This window comes from Mytilus galloprovincialis, chromosome 7 (genome assembly GCF_965363235.1).
Source record: "Mytilus galloprovincialis chromosome 7, xbMytGall1.hap1.1, whole genome shotgun sequence".
Lineage (NCBI taxonomy): Eukaryota > Metazoa > Mollusca > Bivalvia > Mytilida > Mytilidae > Mytilus > Mytilus galloprovincialis.
In genome coordinates this window covers 9361683-9372378 of record NC_134844.1, presented here as the reverse complement: position 1 = coordinate 9372378, position 10696 = coordinate 9361683, and positions in this window count along the sequence as shown.

Here is a 10696-nt window from a genome sequence, read left to right as displayed (position 1 = left end):
ATTTAAAAAAACTGTTATTAGCTTTTGACTACATATTTTGACCTCGAGCATCACTGAAGAGACATTAATTGTCGAAATGCTATTCTTGGGCATAAAAATAAAATTGGAAACAGTTAATGTTAGTAATGTCTAAATGTACAACCAACTGGTTAGATGCTACTTTGGTACTTGGATGAACATTAAGATTTTAGGTTATTAAAATTTGCTGTTACATATTTTAAGAATGATCTAAAATTTAGAAAAGTATCTCCTTTTTATTAAGTTCTGATTGCTATAACGGATTTTGCTATACTTTTTGGTTCTTTTTTGTTTATAGCTCTTCATACTACAAAAACGCTTTTGATTTTCAAAAAAATGGCGTCCAGCATCACCGAGGAGACAATGATTTATTGTTGAAACTACTGCATATAAATTGGAACATTTAACGTAAATAAAGGTATTATACATTCGGCAACCTATTCATTTATGTCATTTAATATCTAGTGTATACTAGTAGTTGCCTTCTTCAGATTTTTTGCTTTTCCTTTTTGTTGCAAAAATGCATGTGCAACATAACTGCGTCAATCAAATGATTTATTCATTTATTTATTTTTAATATAGAAAACATGACAGTTCCATCGATCGTCAAGACATGCATTCCTAACAATAGATTACCTACAACAAAACAATTTGACTGCGAAGAACAACAAGCGCAATTTTTCCAAAACAGTTGGGAAAACTATGTGACCAGCTTTGAACATAATGATCGGTATGTTCATTAAATGTGTAAAAACAATTTACATATTAACAATCCATGACCCGGAAATTCCCCTTTAAAATCGTCTTGAGACATTTTCATGGTTTGTATTGATAAACAAAAATTGTACATATCGACAACAGATGTTGTGGTAAGTATATTACTTATAAAGCACTTAATTATTTTCAGTCAAAACCTTATTATCCTAGATACCTTATGGCACTGTTAAACCTAACAACAGTGTTTTAATCAATGTGTGTTAGAGCGTCACTGATGAGTCTTATGTAGACGAAACGCGCGTCCGCGTACTAAATTATCATCCTGGTACCTTTGATAACTATTTAACCCACTGGGTCGATGCCACTGCTGGTGGACGTTTCGTCCCCGAGGGTATCCCCAGCCCAGTAGTCAACACTTCGGTGTTGAAATGAATATCAATAATATGGTCATTTTTATACATTTCATGTTTACAAAACTTTGAATTTTTCGAAAACCAAGGATTTTCTTATCCCAGGCATAGATTACTTTAGCCGTATTTAGCACAAGTTTTTGGAATTGTGGATCCTCAATGCTCTTCAACTTTGTACTTATTTGGCTTTATAAATATTTTGATATGAGTGTCACTGGTGAGTCTTATGTAGACGAAACACGCGTCTGGTGTACTAAATTATAAACCTGGTACCTTTGCTAACTATTCCAAAGCAAAACACGAACTCCGTATGAAGACGCGGAAAGACTGCTGTTTTGTGTGTTCTGCTCACAAACATTGTTATGAAAAAGAATATGAAAACTTTTGCCAAATTAAAAAATGATTAGCAAACTGTTAGAATATGCTTTTATACTCCTTTCTAAGACCAGGTCACACTCACAAGTTTAACATTTCCCTCCATGCAAGGACCATTCCCGATTAAAGTTTGTCAAAAATCTAATCGACATCATGCGAATCGTGGTTTGAAATTCAAACATTAATAAAAACTGCAAGAACATTCATTTTATCACGTCAGTGGACGGATATTGATAGGGAATCGTCCGAATTCAGCAGCATTTGTCTCGATTGACTCGTTCAAAATCAGATTTGTATCTTTTGCATGGTAACAAAATAGACTGAATACATCCCGGCAGTGTCCCGATTCTACTGAATGTGATTCGACAGAGATCAAACAGTCACCAGACACAAAAAGTCAAAACGTCGGATTACTATCATCATTTATCTGGAATGTCCTATTATTGCCTGAACGTTGTATACGTTCGTAACAGATTCCCAGGGATCAGACGGGTTGGCCAAGGACACTGACAGTTAGGTGCGTCCAGTAACATTCAAGATTATGACATGACAGATTCTGCTGTATCAGATTATAAATGTTCTGTGTTTTGTGCACGTTGTCCTGTGGAACGGGCATGATCTGTCATTGCTGTTTTGTCCAGATAAATGTAACACCAAAATGCAAACCGTCTTTAACGAAACTTTTCCGGAACAGTCCCGCTAATAATCGAAAATTCGGCAATACTACCCTCGTCTAAGTCTCTACAGTTACAGAACACAATACGACTGACAAAATTGGTTGTAATGGGGTACAGCAGACTGTAATAGGATTGCGTTTCGATAGGACCTGATCATCCAAAATACAGCGAGAGTTTTCTTTTTGTCAGCATCAGTTCACTGACAAATATCTGTCGGATCGCATTCGGGTCGGGTCGTTTTTAACCATTGGGAAAGATACAAATCGGATTGAGATCGGGTAAATTAAGACAAGTTCGGATGGAAACGGCTGAATTGGGACGCTTCCTTAACAACAATATATGATTGTTGTATTGATAAAATATATTTTAAAAATTTTGATAAAACTTTGAATTTTCAGCCACAATTAGCAAGATTTTGATTTAACAAATGTTTATCGAGACTGCTCCTAACAAGGACGGCAGTAAAAGTTGGGCATGTTTCACCCCAGCTTTAGAAACTGACGCCATATTTGAGATGCACAGGTACTGTCGGACGCAATTCGAACACAGTATGCAGTACCGCACTTAAAAATGCTTTGTTTGGACTCCATCGTGTTGAATTCTGTAAATTACGAGACTCTATCGCGGGTAGCATCGCCGACATTTCCTATTAATGACGTGCCTGTTCAATAACAAATCCAACATTGAGCAAAATGATTTGGATGTAAGCTGGACTCAATCGGCATAAAAATAGTAATGACATATATCTCCTGATCATGAAACTGTCTAGAAAACACAGACCATTGATACGATTTTGATCCGATACATCAGAATCTGTCACTTCAAAACCCGTATCTTCTGTTATGAACGTATACGACTGCGTTCAGACAATGGTAGGAAATTCCTACAAGTTTAGAATTGTACACAGCTTTTTTAAATTGTCGTGTCTTACCGCTTTCTAATTTCAAACGGGAGCTGTTGTCGGCAGTGTTTTCACACCACATAACATAAAGCGTGATAATAATAAATGCCACCTATAAACAAAATATAACAATTAAAAGTTTTTCTTCGAACAAACGAAATGGAATTGAATAAAATTGTAAAAAGATGGAAAGGAATAAGAGAGCTAAATGATATTTTAAAGAAACCCTTCTTCATACATTAAATTGAATACTTGTAAAACAATTCTCCATAATGTGTTGACAATGTTTTGTTTCAGTGTGATATTTTCTTTGTCAATAACAAATGGTGGAAGTCTAAAATACATCGATAGAGATAAATACCGGAACCCAGAACCACATACACCACGGATTCCTGTCACCATTCAGGGTAGAACTGTATTTAGGCAGTTTACCTTTCATTGGGATCTCCATAAGCCATTCCAACAATGTGTTAAACAATATGTTCTGAATTGCACAAAACCACCTGTCTACGCAAAGGATGTTACAAATAATGTAAGTGCGGCATACAAGTATAATTTTGCAGGGATATGTCTATCCAATAGCTAAATAAAAATCTTTAATACAACGACAAAAAATGATAACAACTGTCTTGTTCCTGACATGGTACAGGCCTAGGCATTTTATTATGCAGAAATTGGTGGATTAAACCTGTTTATTAGCTAGCCAAAAATCACATTTGTTTGACAGTCCCATCAAATTCAATAATATTGACAACAATGTGTGACCCAAAAAAAACAAAACATAACAGGTAAATATGCTTATAATAGGGATACAGCAGTCACATAAATGTACATTATACGGATCACATTATTAAAAACGAACGACACTAATTCAATAAAAGTAAAACTTATAAAACATTTATATTTTGAATGCATTCATGTAAACTCACAACAGAGGTCATTACTATAGAAAAAAGAAAAAAAGTTCACACAAAAGGAAGTCAATAAAATCGATTGAAAAGAATAAACACAAGTTCATCGAAAATATAAGAAAGAACGATGAAGTTCTTGATTTGTGTTATAAATATAATCCTTCAAAAAAGATAATCATCATATAAACTGAGTAAGTTGTTATAACTAGTTTAACAAATTTATACTCGCAGGCAGGTAAGGAATATTTTGAAACCTTTTCGTATAAAAATCCGATAAAAAAAACCGCATGGGGCCAAACATAGGAATAAACCACGGTATAATAAATTATGTAAGCTGAAAATAAAGCAATTTCACTCGGCAAAATATAAATATAATAAACAGAAAAGTATAAATAATAAGATGGCAATGAAAGGAGCAGGCTAGGAACACAGAAAAGAAATAAACAAATGTTTTCAAAATTAACAGTTGAAGACAGGAAACGAGCTTTGTAATATATCCCCAAATAACCCGAAAGAATTTTAGAAAGATTTAAATATATTCTCTCCGAAACACAAACAGGAAAGTTCAGTTTCACTAGCAGTAATGTGTGCACATTTTAAGAAGCTTAACGAACGTGTGGCAAATGAGCAGGAATAGTTTTAATTACCTAACCTAGAGTTAAATGCGTTCGACGAAATTTTAAATGGGCCTATTACCGAGGAAGAAATTATCAAAGTCATAAAAATATTAAAAAAATAACAAATGCGCTGGATATGATGGAATATGAAACGAATTATATTAAAAATACCATGTCTGTATGTTTACCGCTTTCCATGAAATTGTTCAATTTTGTATTCGACACGGGGATTATATCCGAAATCTGGTCAATGGGAATTATTATTTCCATTTATAAAAAAAAGGAGTTCTTCAAGATCCAGACTCGTATCGAAGTATTACACTGGTATCAGGTTTAGTGAAAGTATTTACAGCTATACTAAATAACAGTCTAGACAAGTTTGCACAAGAAGTAGAATTACTCTAAAAATGCCAAGCGGGATTTAGGAAAGGGTACTCCACACTTGATAATATAGTTAGTTTATATTGTTTAATTCAACTTTTTCACTCTCTGGAAAGCGTTTATACTGTACATTTGTAGATTTCAAGAAAACCTTTGATACTGTTTGGAGGATAGGACTGTGGCAAAAGTTTATTTCTATTAACATAACAGGCTAAAAATTTAAGTCCATTTATAACTTTTATTCAAATGTCCAATCTTGTGTAATATATAACTCGAGTTGTTCAAATTTCTTTCCGTGCGAAGTTTGAGTTAGGCAAGGTGAAAACTAATCATCCCTTATTTTTTTCTCTTTTCCTTAATGATCTTGAAAGCTATTCTATTCAGCTTGATATAGCAGGTTTAGAAAGAGTAAATGAATACTGTCTAATTGAACTAGGCATTTATATTCGAATTTTCTTGTTATTATATGCTGATGATACACTGTTATTGGCAGAATCAGCTAACGATTTACAAATAATTTGAAAACATGTTTGATGAATACTGTACTGGAAACTAAATGTAAACATTGAAAGTAATGGTGTTTGAGAAGGCGAAGCGTAAACGAAATATGAGATTCATGCTAAGGGGCTAGGAGTTACAGTTCACCGACAGTTTTAATAACTTGGGATTATTAATAAGATACAATTGTAATTTTAATTTATCAAAGACAAATCTTATTTAACAATCACAAAAAGCACTGTATGCATTATACTATTAGAAATTTAAACATCAATTTAAACACCGACTATTTGATTGTATGGTCGCTCTAATTTTACTTTATGGATTGGAAATCTTGGGTCATGAAAATGTTAACCTGAATGAAAAGGTGCACTTAAGTTTCCTAAAAAGAGTCTTGAATGTTAGAACAACAACACCAACTTATATGGTTTATTGGGAAACGGACAGATTTCTATTAAAAATAAATATCAAAACTAAATTACTATGCTTTTGGTCAAGGCTAGTGCAAAGCGGTAGTAACAAATTATTTGAGATTTTGTATCAGTTAATGTATAACTTACATAAATCAGGCCAATACTCATTTTAGTTGATACAGGATTTGTTTTTGTCTGGATTGCGCAGGATGATATCAAAAGTTCGAATATGAAAAAGAAATAAAACCGAGATTGATTGACCAATTCGGACAGAGTCTTTCTACTGATATGACAACTTATCTAGAGGTGATTTTATGCTTCATACAGAACAATGTTTTGTTTAGAGCCATATTTACTCAATCTCAAAGTGGCAGATCTACAGTAAATTTAGTTGCTCAAGTATCAAAATCCCTATCGAAGTTGGTCGGTGGAAAAATACACAAAGAGGAAATCGTATATCTTGTCACTGGGTCGATGCCACTGCTGGTGGACGTTTCTTCTCCGAGGGTATCACCAGCTCAGTAGTCAGCACTTCGGTGTTGACATGGATATCAATTATATGGTCTTTTATATGAATTTCCTGTTACAAAACTTTGAATTTTTGGAAAAACTAAGGATTGTCTTATCCCAGGAATATATTACCTTAGCCGTATTTTGCACAACATTTTGGAATTATGGGTCCTCAATGCTCTTCAACGTTGTACTTGTTTTGCTTTATAAAATTTTTGATTAAAGCCTCACTGATGAGTCTTATGAAGACGAACCGCGCGTCTGGAGTATTAAATTATAATCCTGGTACATTTGATAACTAATGTCACTGCTATTCAAATACTATTGGTGACGAATATTATTATTTTTTTGTATTTTCCAATAATCAAATTTTGTCTTTAAGAAAAAGTATATACCTACAGATTACACAAAAAATCCTTCCAAATTGAAATTGATTGGTCTATTATCACACTATAACGTGCAAGTGCTAACCAAAGTGTGAATGTTTCTAACAAGACATATTGAAAAAATATTTTCATAATTCATAGCATATGTAACAATAAATTCTAACCACGTTGCAATTAAGAATTTTGCAAGCAAATCAACCAAATATATTTCAGTTTTATTTTATGATATCACTTGTTCATTTATTGTGAGTCTTGCTTGTAAATGTATAAAGACACAGGAATATGTTGTACAAGTGTGAGTGCAAATGAGACAACTCATCATCCAAATAACAATTTAAAAAAAGTTAACCATTTTAGGTCAAGCATATATGTAAATGTTAATGTATAATTGTTATCCTCTTGTAGCACCATGCGTGTGGCAAAATTTTATTAAATTGTCTTGTCTTGTCTTGTCTTGTCTTGACAATAACACAATGACTGGGTGTACAATAGAAACACTTAAGTATTATTTTCTAACGTCAAGTAACGAATATTTTTATTCTGAAAGAAGATAACAGGTCTTTTTTGCTTGATTTTCCAACCTCTCTAAAAATTAGATCTAATCATGTGTAACTATACTATTATTTAAAGACACTGTAATTTATTATCTCAATTTACTTCTCAAAAAACTTTAGTTTGACAATTACTATTTTTCAAAATGAAAGTTCTCGCAATATTTCAGCTTGTTTTTATATTAAATGTGTTTGTTTATCTTTTTTTTTTAATTTCCCGTACAACTTTTTATGATTCGATATGAATAAAAGGTGTATTAAGTTATACGTTAATAAAACAGCAAAAATTTCAAATTTGAAAATGTATTTCCGAAATGCAATGCTCTAATTCACTGTCGTCTTATAAAAATGGATTGTCTTAGTTAGATTCCAGGTTCTTTTTTTGTCCAAACTGGTTTATCATCTTTCTTACGGCTGTATTAAATTTTTGAATTTTGCATTGATTATTGAAGAGATGTAATTTAATGAAATCCGTATCTGATGCAATAAAATTTGCATTGTTTATGTTGTCACGTGCATGCTTTATATCAGTCAGAAATTACCTTACATTGGAATGAATGGGCTGATGACCTGGCAGGAATTGGAGGTTATGAATATGAAGTCTATAAGCTTGGACATGACGGGACATTCCAGTCTGAAGATCAAGGCAAATTGATAACAACAGGAAAAAATATTTCAACTTTAGATACATCAGTAAGTTACCATTGACATGATAGTTTTGGGTTCAAATCGCCTTCTACAATTTAGTTGTTACACACATTTCGAATTTATCAATTGTAACTCTAATTAAACAAAAAGATTAGTGATTGCTAAAATATAACATGATTTACACTCATACTCACAATCAGGAAACATTGCATTGTACTATAATTGTGTCATCTGTCTGTGTGTTTTCTTTTACTTTTTTTAGCCATGTCAGTTTATTTTCTAGCTTAGAGTTTGACTGTCACTCTGGTAAATTTCGTCCCTTAGTCTATTAGTTGAAACACAATTGACCATATTTTCCAAAATTATAAAAGAAAGTCCTGATATCACTAAAACTAGTCCATATAAAGAATGCCTCAAAATGTAGTCATGCGTTAATTACAAACATTGCACTGACGATAAAACTAATTCTTGTATTCAACCAATCTCGAAATCATTTGAGCCCTAAACACTTTACACTATTCTCAGTTTGTTAGATAATTTCTAAAAGTAAATAACAGAGGAAAATACAATCGGAAAGTCCAAAATCACACGGCAAAATCAAATGAAAAAAACACATAAAAAACGAATGGACATATTCCTGACTTGTTACAGGCATTGTCAATGTATATTACACCAAGTTCTTCATCAACGCTAGAAATTGATCACAAACAAAGGGATTATCTTTATCTTACATATACATGAACGGTCGGCGAGGATCATTATATCTTTTTAAATTAATTTAAGATAGTTGATATCTCATGAGTTTGTTGAAAATATTTCTCTACGGTCAATACCAGTATGACGTCATATGTCCTTTTCTGTTGTCAAGTTAAGAGGGAAAGGACCTTTATCGTGACCCCGGGATCGGGTATTTCATGCTCGAGATTTCTGGATTGATCATTTCGGGATTCAGGAATTGTTTTTTCGAAATTCTGGATGTCGGGCTTTAAATTGCTTTACATTTGGGACCTCGGGATTTTATGTTTATATAAGAAAAGTCTTTTGTACATACCAGTATGACGTCATATTTACTTTTCTGTTGTTAAATTAAGAGGGAGAAGGACCTTCATAGGGACTCGGGGATCGTGTATTTTTAAGCTCGGGATTTCTGGATTTATCATTTCGGGATCCGGGGCTTCTTTTTTCGAATTTCTGGATGTCGGGCTTTAAATTGCTTTAAATTTGGGACCTCGCGGTTTCATGTTTTAAAGCCCGAGATTTCGGGATCAGGATCCCTCCGACCCCCCCCCCCCTCCCTCAATGAATACTTAGACGTTTTAAAAATTAGTGAACAATTTAGAATGAAATGAAACTTTACAAAAGAAGATTTCCAGCTGAAATGTGTAAGTGTGTTGTATTTTATTGAAGTAAATACACGTGTCTATTACCATACACAAAATAAACATAGTCTTAACCTTTGAAAGTTATCAATGACCTAACAAGTATCTAATGAATACGTCGTTATATCGTCTAATATCGCTGAATAAACCAATCAAGTGAACGCAGTATCTGTATCACACTACGTTTCGTGATTCTATAAATATGTTTTCCTGCAAGACATAGATTACAGGTCACAACCATACGATAAGGAAAATTGATAAAGATGCTAATTAGTATTTTGTACCTGTTGATATTATTTAAACATGACATTTTCGACGGCTCGATTGTAGTTGATTAATCTGTTAGTGCACGTGGTAACACGTTCGAACTGTCAAACTCATCAAAAGATTCGTAGATGGGTAGACTCCAAAGTTTAGCTTTACAATAGGGCACATACGAACATCTAAGAGAGATCTTGGATGCATTTTCTCGTTCTGTAGATAAAATAGAAAAATTAAATCTGAGTAAAACTGTTGACCGAAACATATGGGTTATGTGTTATGGATTTGGGAATCTGTGTTCTTAGGTTCATAATTCTAAAACTGATTCAATGTTTCAGGCAACTTTCAAAGTCATCGATACAGGTATGTATTCTGTGGTATTCTTTGCCATTGATAAAGCTGGAAATATGAAACCAGCTAGGACATTATTTCTATACGACGATTCATCTCATGTAGAGATGAATAATGACACAACAATGAAAGTGGAACAAGCAAGAAAAGATACAAACTATGTTTGGGTAGATGTTGATAGTCCTTTACTTAAAGTAAAATGGCAAGGAAGGTTTAAGAATGAGGAACATTATAAACATTTTTGGTTAACATCAGTAAAACCAAGGAAGTATGTCGATCCCGAGTATGACGATCATTATGGTAAACGAAAAACAACAACTGTACCTCATCGTCAAGGTATGTTCATATGGTAATTGCATCTTTACAACTGTGTGTTAATCACATGTAATTGATTAATTTGTAGTGTTTTAGCTCCCCTTTCACCGTTTCAGCACTGATTTCTTGTCATAGTTGCCAGTTGTTTTGGCGAGGGAAGCCACATTGCCTATATAGAACCACTAGCCTACAGTTAGAAAGTTTGTAGTCCAAAATTAGTTTAGAGTCAAACGCACCAATAGTTGAACTTCTTATATCAATCGAAAACCGACTTTCATCAGGATTACTGTATGTTACTATCGAATCTTCAACTAAACCTCATCGTAAAAGTAGGTTCGGATATCATGTAAACAATGATGTATGCTCCCCTTTTCTGT